Raw genomic sequence first — 11,654 nt, 5'->3', positions numbered from 1 at the left:
TCTATTGTCATACAAAAGTTCAAACTCTTTGCACATTTCACATATTTACCGGTTAAGCGAATAATCACATATACTAATGGTTATCCAAGATTAACTCGCCCGTAAAACTAACAACTCATGCATATCCCTCACAATGTGCTCTCCGCTCGGCTTAAAATTTTCGCTAACATATATGATGTATTAGCATTTCAACAATTAATCGCTCAAAACCGATTAGAACACGTACCCGCATAGGCTTGCAACTCAATCATTCTCCACTTATCGAACACAAATACTAAGCACAAGTCAAAAAGGTCTTTGAAGGGTTGTAACGGGGCTAGGCGAAGGGTAGGGAATAGGACATTTTGAAGTGGCTATGGTGATGAAAAATTCGATTTTTATTACAAAAGACTATTCTAACAAAAGTAAACTATCAACATCAACTATGGGCAATAATCTTTCACCCTTTTATTCGACAACTACTAACGCTTCTTTTTGTGTTTTTCTTCAACAATTTTCAATTTTTTTTAACGATGCAACATTCAAGAATAACTATATAAATACGACTCCTATAATCGAATTTTCATCACATGGGTTTAAAAAGAAAAGGTTTAAGGTTTATGGGCTATAGGGTGGTCAAACGAAAGGTTTAGGCTCAAAATGGGCGACTACGGAATTTGTTCGGGTAAGGATAGAAAAATGGTTTAAAGAGAAAAAGGTTTACCTAATGCCTTAATCATTCTCGTGCTTGTATTTGGTCTATAGTCTCAAACGTATCAAAAATTGCAAGTTCTACAATACGCGACTAACGGCCCACTCAAACAAAGAAACATGTAAATGTGAATCTATGATATATAAGTGGCTCAAACCTCACGTATAAGGGTATGATATGTGATATGCATACATTACTAGCTCCTTAGGCGAATTATTCCCAAATAACCACCCGCTAAATACCCGTTATGCTTATTAATTTGAACTTGACCATGACAAAAGACCAAATGGGTTGTGACGTCCCTCGTTGACTTGGTTACTTGTGCTTTTGAGATTGCTTTGAAAACAAGACATTTTTGAAAAAATTTTGAAATTTTCCCCCATCCCCACACTTGAGGTAAACATTGTCCTCAATGTGTAGTGTTTAAATGAATGGGTCAAAATCGAAAATTTTTACTACTCCCCCATCCCCACACTTGAGGTACATATTGTCCTCAATGTGTAAGAACTAGAGTTTTAAAAACGCACAAGGGATGTGACACGGCTAACCTCCCCAAAATTACACCCCGGGAAATAAAATACAATTTACAATCCACTTATTTGCTAACTAAAAATCAAAGATAAAAAGAAACGTATGCACCTGGTTTTTCGCTAGTTCCTCGTGTGCTCTTCATCTTTTCAACAAAGCGGTCGTCTCACGAACATAATGTACCTACAAATCTTAACCCTTGTGTAGAAGCATGCTTCTCACAACCATCAAAATTTGTTAGTTACCTAGTTCTACCACTTTTATGAAATTATTACCAAGCCATACATTATTTTACTTTTGACTTTATGTGGAAAATATTTTACAACAACAATAAACCTAACTCACTTTCGTAAGAATCACGACGGCATTTAGCATATGCACGCAAGCCCTTTAAACCTCCCGATAGCTCGGGAGGACGAGTCGGTCTCGTGAGGGTTATATAGGGAACACACCAACAAAGTTCATTTAACTAGACCTAAATTAAATAAAAACGAAAAGAAAAAACGGAATAAAATATACAACAACAACAACATAAAACATACCATACCTCTACCGCTGATATCGCTCGTTTGGATCCATTGGCGGGTTGGGTTGGTATGGATAACCAGTGAGGGCCTCGAACATCTCCCTATAGTTATCTAAGGGGCTTTGCTCCCCTTGGGGCGGTGGTTGGTACGGGATTGGAACGAAGCTAGACCCTACCGCTTCGGGTCAATGCGGAGTCGGGTCGGATGGGCCTTGAGGATAGGGAAGATCGGAGTAATTTGTCCACCCCGAGTGCTCGGCGTAGGGGAGGCCGGCTTGGTAGTCTCTATGGTGTCGCTCCTGATCATGCAACACTTTGGTGTTATTAAGCGCCATCTGTTGAGAGACGTACATGGCACTCCAACGGCGGCGGTTCAATTCTTCTTCTTGTTGTCGACGCGCCGCTTCCGCTTCTTCCCATGCCCGTCTTCGGGCAGCCTCATCCTCCTACATCTTTGCCAACTGTTCCATGTGTGATCTTTGCATGGCTTGGAACAGTTCTTGTTCTTCTATAAACTTGTTCATTCTTTCACGTTGGGCTTCTTGAGCCGCCCAATATTCTTGCATTGCGGATCCGTGAGACCCCTGCCAAGCTTCTCTCCTTTGATTGTATTCCCGTCCTTCACCGATACATGCGGAGACATTGTCATATATCTCCTGTTGCCCCCGATCAAAATTTTTATAGGAGGGCACCCGCCTCCTGGTCACAACCTGCCACCTCTGCGTTAATCTCCCAATGTGGCCGCATATATCGTTGCCTCGGCCTTTGTGCACCGAAGGGTTCAACTTCCTCCTCTTCTTCACCCATTTCCACGTCTTCTTCCTGCACGGGTGGTGGCCCAGAAGTACGGACCTCATACTTGTTCCCCAACTCATCGGTCACAACATACTTATTTCCCGAGAACTTGACCTCTATCTTCCAATTTTTCTTCATGTAAGCCACGTTAAATTCCTCCACCGGCTTAGAGACCCATAGTGATTCCAAGGGTAAACAATTTTGCTGCACAATCATGGCGCTAATGAGGCGTGCATACGGAATAAACCGCCTCTGGGACGACTCCCTGGTAGCCCATGTGTTCATCATCACTATATGTCTCCACGATAGTGTTGGGGTCCCATACAGTAAAGCATGCACCACCCTACAGTCACTTACTCTCACTCCCCCGCGATCACCAAACCTTGCCAATATGTTCTCAACCGAGATCCCCTGCAGAATCTTTCCCTCAAGTGACATATGCTTCCGTTTCATGTCACCCCCTGGGTGGGTCGGCAAGATAACATCTATCAACTGCTCACCGTCATTGATGTTCAAATGATTATCCAAAAACTGCTCGATGGTTGGGTAGTCGTATGCTTGTGCTCCCAAAGAGTCAAAACGAGCAATACGATTCATGGTCTCGAAAGACATCGTCATGCTCCCTCGAGTAGTCTTCCCCACTAACTTCCACTGTGAAGGGGATTCATTCTTGTTTACGAGCCTCAATGTGGACAACCATTCACATACCTCGGATAAGTAAATCCTGGAGGTATTATCCTCGCACCAATCAAGAACGCTTTCCCATCCTAAACGCTCAAACATTTGTACAATCCCGATGTTCCGGAATTCTTCTACATTCACGGTCCGTTCACATATCACTCTTGTTGGAACCGACGTGTTCACCCCATTCACCATCTTCCACTTCCACAACTTAGCTTCTAACTTTCTATCTTGATAGCTCGACAACTGTTTGTTCTTCTCGTCATCCCAAATTCTAGCACTTTGGCTATCCCTGAACTTTGCCCATTCCCAATCCTGCCTGTACAACCTCGGATCATTCTCTTCCACGGAACTTATTTGCTCCCACTTCTTCGGTATTAAACCGGAAGAAGACCCAATCCCAGATGATGAAGCTTGACCTGTAGTCTTTTGTCTCTTGCTTCCCGCCATGACTACAATCACAAACAAGCAAAACATCAATATAGATTCAACCTTCATTAACTCCCAAACTTTGAACATGAGGTATGATGTTGACAATTTAATTAACAAGTAAATGCAAAACCGCCTCTTTAAACTTCCAAAGTCGCTCACTTTATCATAAACTTATTAATCTTACAATCTCTTATAATTTCAACAAAAGTCAACATCATCTTCATGTTCAATCATGTTCATAACAGTGTAATCACTTCACTATGGTTATGACATACTCAAATTCCATTCAAAACAACTAATCTTGCTCAAAATCATGCTAGCACATCATACATTGTCTAAACAACCTACTCTTAAACCAAAAAGTTTAAAATTTCGGAAGAAAAACACTAATATATGATAATTAAGCATAAATTTAAGAAGAATCCATACCTTTGGTGTTGTTAGACAAGAAGAACTAAGAAAAGATGGCAAACAAGCAATTTGATGAACACCCTTTCAAAAACCCTAAAGAACACGCCCAGAAATCTCGCACAATAGCAAGAATTGATGAAAACCGTGTTGGGGGTTTTGTTCCTCTTGAAAAATTATCCAAGATGGACCCGGAAATCAGTGGATTTGGTGGAGAATTGAGAGAGTTATGAGGAATTGAAGGTTTAGGGTTCTTGTGGTGAGAGATGGAGGAGATGAAGAGAGTAGGTGAGAGGGAAAGATGTTATGCAGTGAATATGAGTGTGCTAAAGTGAATGGGTGATATGGGAATGATATGGGTCGAATTGTGTGGAAGGGATTAGGTTTAGGATGTGTTTGAGGAGGTTTAGAGGTGTTTGTTTCGAGTTAAAACGCTAAACAACAAACCTGCAGCGGAGACGAAATGGGAACCCGTCGCCGACGGGTCCCACCCCGTCGCCGACGGGCTTTGGAATTGAAGTGGGGTAGCGACAGGTTAATGATCTGCCTACGGGAAAAAAGTGCCGACGGGACATATTTGGAAGCCGTCGCCGACGGTCACAACCCCGTCGCCGACGGGTTGTTGTTTTTTTTTTTTTTTTTTTTTTTTAAATCGAGGAAAAATATGAAGCTTTAATAAAAGGACTATGTACATTAAAAATTCCTAAAAATTATTAAAAATGTTTTTGTGAATTTTTATAAGTTAAAACTTTTAAACAAATTAACCGTTAACGGCCCTACCACCCCCCAAAAATTCGTGTATTGTCCTCAATGCACCAAATCAAGTCTAAAACATACCTTGTATCTTCATGACCCGTTTGGAGTGCCCGAACTTCACACAATCAAGAAAGGTTAGTATGAACCGGAAACGATTCACATCCAAATACGCAAACAATTAAATAGGTATACATAACTTTACAAAACGTGTTACCGGTCCTTTTACTTCACCTCATATGTTGGCACGCTTACCAAGAAACATACCAACTCCACATTTGCGTCCTTTTTCTCTTCGTTACCATCAAGGAATGGTTTAAGGCGGTGCCCGTTAACCGTTTGTTTCGATCCGTCCTTCGGGTCCTTGATTGTAACATCTCCAAGCCTTCCGACCCGTGTAATCACATACGGGCCCATCCACTTACTCTTGAGCTTTCCGGGGAAGTATTTAAGACTTGAATTGTAGAGCCAAACCTTTTGACCCACTTCAAACTCCTTTGGCTTCAACTTCGCGTCATGTGCCCTCTTCATGTCATCCTTGTATTTTGAGGCACACTCATACGCTTCTTCCCTAAGCTCCTCCAACTCGCAAAGCTTTAATTTCCGCTCTTTACCTGCATCATCGTATTTCATGTTAACTTCTTTAATAGCCCACCAAGCACGATGCATAAGCTCAACCGGCAAGTGACAATTCCTCCCATAAACTAAACGATAAGGAGTGGTCCCAATAGGTGTTTTATGAGCCGTTCTATAAGCCCATAAAGCGTCATTTAACTTCGTTGACCAATCCTTTCGGTCGGGTCGAACGGTCTTTTGCAAAATTTCTTTTATTTGCCCATTGGAAACCTCAACTTGACCGCTTGTTTGTGGGTGGTAGGGAGTAGCAATTCGATGGTCAACACCATACCGTTTCAAGAGTTTGCCAAAATTAAAGTTCTTGAAATGAGATCTCCCATCACTAATGATCACCCGGGGAACCCCAAATCTAGAAATTATATTCGTTTGAACAAAATTGCAAACAACGGTATGGTCATTCGTTTTGGTGGCAATCGCTTCGACCCATTTGGATACGTAATCGACCGCCACCAAAATGTATAAATTGCCATGCGAATTAGGGAATGGGCCCATGAAATCGATCCCCCACACATCAAAAATATCTACAATGAGGATCGGTTGCATGGGCATTTCATCCCTCTTTGATATACTCCCTAATTTTTGACACTCTATGCAATTCTTAGCGAAATTAAAAGCATCTTTGAAAATAGTCGGCCAGTAAAGGCCACTATTAAGCACTTTGTGACCGGTTTTGTGACCACTGAAATGGCCCCCACAAGCAAATGAATGCAAGTGCATCAAGACGCTAGGAATCTCCTCGTCGGGTATGCATCTTCGAACGACTTGATCCGGACAAAACTTGAATAAGTCCGGTTCTTCCAACGTGTAATACTTGATTTGAGATAGGAAGTGCAACCTCTTCCTTCTATCCCAATGAGCCGGCAAGTCACCTGTAACCAAATAGTTGACAATATTAGCATACCATGGTAATATTCCAACTTTTAAAATTTGCTCATCGGGAAAATTCTCATTGATTTCTTCACGGGAAGAATCCTCCACACTCAACCGAGACAAATGGTCCGCAACCACATTTTCACTCCCTTTCTTGTCTCGGATCTCCAAGTCAAACTCTTGTAACAAAAGAACCCATCGGATGAGTCTCGGCTTCGCATCCTTCTTGTCCATGAGATACCTAACTGCAGAATGGTCAGAATAAACAATGACCTTAGTACCCCCTATATAAGCACGAAACTTATCCAACGCATATACCACCGCAAGTAGCTCTTTCTCGGTAGTTGTGTAATTCAATTGCGCATCCGAGAGAGTCTTACTTGCGTAGTAAATGGCAACCGGTTTCTTATCTACCCTTTGACCCAACACGGCCCCCACCGCATAATCACTTGCATCACACATAATTTCGAATGGTAACGACCAATTCGGTGATTGCAAGATTGGGGCCTCAACCAACTTTTGTTTCAACACATTAAAGGCGTTTTGACATTCTTGGTTAAATTCAAACGGTTGATCCTTTAGCAATAATTTACAAAGAGGTTTGGTGATATCACTAAATCCTTTTATAAATCTCCTATAAAACCCCGCGTGACCCAAAAATGATCGAATACCCTTAACATTCATGGGATAAGGTAAAGTAGAGATGACTTGCACTTTTGCACGGTCGACCTCTATCCCACGACTCGACACTACATGCCCCAACACAATCCCTTCTTGAACCATGAAATGGCTCTTTTCCCAACTCAAAACAAGATTTTTCTCAACACATCTTTTCAAAACTTTTTCAAGTTGGTCAAGGCATGTATCAAACGATGACCCAAATATTGAGAAATCATCCATGAAGATTTCCAAAGACTCCCCCACCATATCTGAAAAGATACTCATCATACACCTTTGAAAGGTGGCGGGGGCATTACAAAGTCCAAACGGCATTCGCCTAAATGCGAAAGTACCATATGGACAAGTAAAAGTAGTCTTTGCTTGGTCTTCCGGATGTATAGCAATTTGATTGTATCCGGAATAACCATCCAGAAAACAATAAAATTTTTGTCCGGCCAATTTCTCAACTATTTGGTCAATAAATGGCAAAGGGAAATGGTCTTTGGAAGTTGCGGCATTCAACTTCCTATAGTCAATACAAATACGCCACCCGGTTACCGGCCGAGTGGCGACCTCTTCACCTGCGTCGTTTGTGACGACTTGAATACCCGCCTTTTTAGGAACTGTTTGTGTCGGGCTCACCCATTGGCTATCCGAGATAGGGTATATAATACCCGCATCTAGCCACTTCAATACTTCCTTCTTCACCACTTCTCGCATGTTTGGATTTAGTCTCCGTTGCGTGTCGCGAGAAGGATTCATACCATCTTCTGTGATGATCTTGTGCATCACCACCGAGGGACTAATCCCCTTCAAATCCGCAATGGTCCATCCGATAGCGGCTCTATGGATGACCAATATCTTCATCAACTTTTCTTCTTGTTCCCCGGTTAAATTGGATGCAATAATTACCGGGAGCATGCTACCTTCACCCACATAAGCATATTTAAGATGCTTGGGTAGCACCTTCAACTCTAACACCGGAGGCTCTTCCAATGACGGTTTCAACTTCGTGTCAATACTTTCCGGAAGACTTTCCACTTGATGTGTCCAAGTAGGCCTTCCTTCCTTTGCCGCCATAACCTCCAATTCCTTCATTTCTGCATCCATGCCCCGATTTGTTTCTCCTTGCAACCTGTCAAACATGAAACACTCCTCTATTGTGTTTTCCTCTTCGACACTAGTGTCACATAGAGGTATACACTCGTCAACGATGTCTGCCATGTAACATTCATCGCCAACTAGAGGATCCGTTAATCCTGAAAAGACATTTAACCGCAACCGACGGTTACCAAAAGTCATGTCGACCGTGCCCGATTTGCAATTTATTTGGGCATTCGATGTTGCCAAAAATGGTCGACCAAGGATCACCGTTGGTTGCTTGGTTCGGTCCAAAGAAACATAATCTAACACAAGAAAGTCCACCGGATAGTAAAAGTCCTCGACCTTGACTATTACATCCGTGACTATCCCACGGGGTAGTTTAGGGGTCAAGTCGGCTAACACCACGGTGGTGTTAGACACTTGAAGTGGACCAAAATCATATTGGTCATATAAGCTACCCAGCAAGATACTCACACTTGCCCCAAGATCCAAAAGTGCCCGTGTCATTTTGAATTCACCCACTTGTATAGAAATAATGGGCGCTCCTGGATCTTGAAGTTTTGGTGGAAGTGCACCCGAAAGAATTGAACTCACGTTTTCGGTTAAATCAAGTTTTTTCGGAAATTTGTGAGTTCTCTTTTGGGTACATAAATCCTTCAAGTATTTAGCATACGAAGGTATTTGTTTGATGGCATCTAATAGTGGTAAATTAATTTTAACTTGTTTAAAAATTTCCCACATCTCTTCTTGATGTGGGCCTCTTTTGTTTACCACTTTCTTAGATGGTCCCAAAAGAGCTTCGGGAAAAGGGGCGGTATTACCCTCCACACCCTTGTCCTTAGCCTTTGGGACGGGAACGGACGCAACAGGTGTATCTTTGTTAAGTTTTAATTCATTTTTATTTTGACCCGTTCGACCGTTACTACCTTCATCATCACTCGCATCTTCCACCACCCCTTCAACAAACTTGGGTGATGGTGGCTCAACACCATTATCTATCACTCGACCACTACGTAAAGAAATTTTATTTATGGGTACCTCACGTGTGTTTTTCGAACTCGACCCATGATGCTTAGGGTTCACCGTAGTGTCGCTTGGAAGTCCTCCTCCACTTCCGCGAATTTGAGCCATCTCTTGAGCAAGTTGCCCCACTTGCTTCTCCAACGCCTTATGGGATTTACCTCGTACCTCAAACTCTTTCTTCATCTCTTGATTTGAATGATTGATAGCATTCATAATAGCATCAAATTTCGAATTTATTGAGTCATCACCTTGAGAGTTTGAAGCACTACTCCCATTTCCGCCTTGGTTGTAACCTCGTTGATAATTACCTTCACGGTTTTGATACCCTTGGTTACCCCCTTGATTGTAATTCCTTTGGTAACCCCCTTGGTTACCACCTTGACGATTATTGTACGAAGACCCACCTTGACCTCCTTGGTTACCCGATTGAAAATTCGGGTTCATTTGGTTTGAAGCATTACCATACCGGAAATTAGGGTGATTTCTCAAGCCCGGATGGTAAGTGTTGGAGTTCATGTCATATTGCTTTCGGTCCCCATACACTTGATTAACTTCTTCGGTGTAGTCATTCGCCCCCGTTGGACATTGTTCCGTCGCATGCCCAATATCCCCACATTCTTCACAAACCGCAAATTGAACCGCATTCACCTCTTTCTTATTTTTCAATTGAGCTACTTCCCGTTCTAAGGTGGAAATCCGATCCTTGGAATCGAGATCGGGAAGTGACCGGGAAACCGGATGCCTTTTGGCTCTATCGGCCGATTCTTTTTCTTTGGATCGTTTGATCATCCTCTCCAAAAATTCCCAATCGTCATCCTCATGATTGCTCAAGAGTGTACCATTGCTTGTCGTCTCAAGCCGATTCCAAGTTGCATCATCCAAACCCCGTACGAAGCATTTCACCAATTCCCATTTTTCTATTTGGTGATGTGGGCATCTCCTCATGAGTTCTTTGAATCGGGTGAATGCTTCATGTAAAGGCTCACTCGAAAGTTGACGAAATGACCGAATTTCATCTCTAGCATCGTCGGTCTTGGCCATGGAATAGTATTCATCCAAAAACGCTTGTTGCATTTGTTCCCAAGTTCGAATACTATTGGCCGGAAGTGTAAGGAACCACTGTTTTGCTTTATCTTTCAATGAAAATTGAAATAGCCGAAGCTTCACTTCCTCTAGTGCGAAATTATGCCCTCCAATAGTATCACAAATAGACGAGAACTCCGTTAAATGGGTGTACGGCTCATCATTGGACCTCCCGTTGAAATGAGGAAGGATGTTGATGTAATGCGGCTTACAATCAAACATCCTCCTTTCGCATACTATCGGAGAATTGTTCTCGGTCACTATCGGTCGGAAACGGTCATTTACTCCCCGTGGAGGTTGTTGACGACGTGGTGGCCCATTAACTTCTTGATCGATCGGTCTTCGATTATCCCGTCTTTCACCTCTTTGATCCCCCCTTCGATTATCCCTCGGGTTACCACCTCCCACAAAACGAGGAATCCGGTTAGGGTTTACATTGTTGTTGTTATTATTGTTGTTGTAAAACCCCTCATTCCGGTTCCGTTGGTTGTTGTTTTGTGGTTGACGGTTGTTCCCATAGCCATCGTTTCTTCCACCTCCGTACCCGTAATCATCTTCCCCAACATAATTGGCGTTTTGATACCCAAACTCCTCATCGTCGTACCTTCGAGCATTGTATACGTTCCCCCTATTCACGTAGCCCCAATCTTCATCATCATTAGCTCGATCATCGTAATACCCCCCATCGTCCGAATTTTCCGTATGAATGCTTACGTGTTCCGGCGATTGATAACCGGGAACACTATACGGTTCGTCATCGGGAATTGCATTCCTTAAATCGTCGATGTTGAAAAACGGGTCTTCATTTGCGGGATTACCGCGATCACGGTTACCTCTTCGATCGGAGTTGACATTCCGATCATCAAGGTTAATAGGTAACGATGCTTGTCGGTGAAGAGGTTGTTGTTGAGGTGTTCGTTGGGCGTTGTTGGTATTTTGGTTTCGTAAAGGTGGAGTGGGTGGTCTTGCGTTGGTGTTACCACCCGGTTGCTCTTGAGCGGGATAAAAGGTTCCTCGGGATTGGAATTGATTTGGGTTGAGGTTTTGGTTTGGGTTAAATTCTTGGTTGGAATTGTGGTTTGCCATTGAATCGTTTTCAATGGTCGGTGTGAGTGGTGGTGTTTGGTTGGTTTGATTAGAAGCAAGAGTTGCTTCTAACCGGCTTGCTAGGTTTCTTCTTGCAAGTCTTTCAATTTCCGGTTCGTAGACTAGAGGTGAAGTCCTCCCGGAATTTCGTGTACGCATGCACTACCTGTAACCTGCACAAGTAACACACCCCGCGTAACAAGGAAAAAGACAATACAAAAAGAAAGCAAAACAAATTAAACAGTTAATCACAATAATTCAAACAATATCCAAACACAAAGCGCACGCACTCCCCGGCAGCGGCGCCAAAATTTGATCGGAGTGTCGCGCCCCGGTCAAAGATAATATTTATAAGCCCTAAATACCCTTAACAAACAG

The sequence above is a fragment of the Helianthus annuus genome, chromosome 10 (genome assembly GCF_002127325.2).
Source record: "Helianthus annuus cultivar XRQ/B chromosome 10, HanXRQr2.0-SUNRISE, whole genome shotgun sequence".
NCBI classification, from domain to species: Eukaryota; Viridiplantae; Streptophyta; class Magnoliopsida; order Asterales; family Asteraceae; genus Helianthus; species Helianthus annuus.
The sequence above is the reverse complement of the archived record's forward strand: the minus strand, read 5'-3'. Positions refer to the sequence as shown.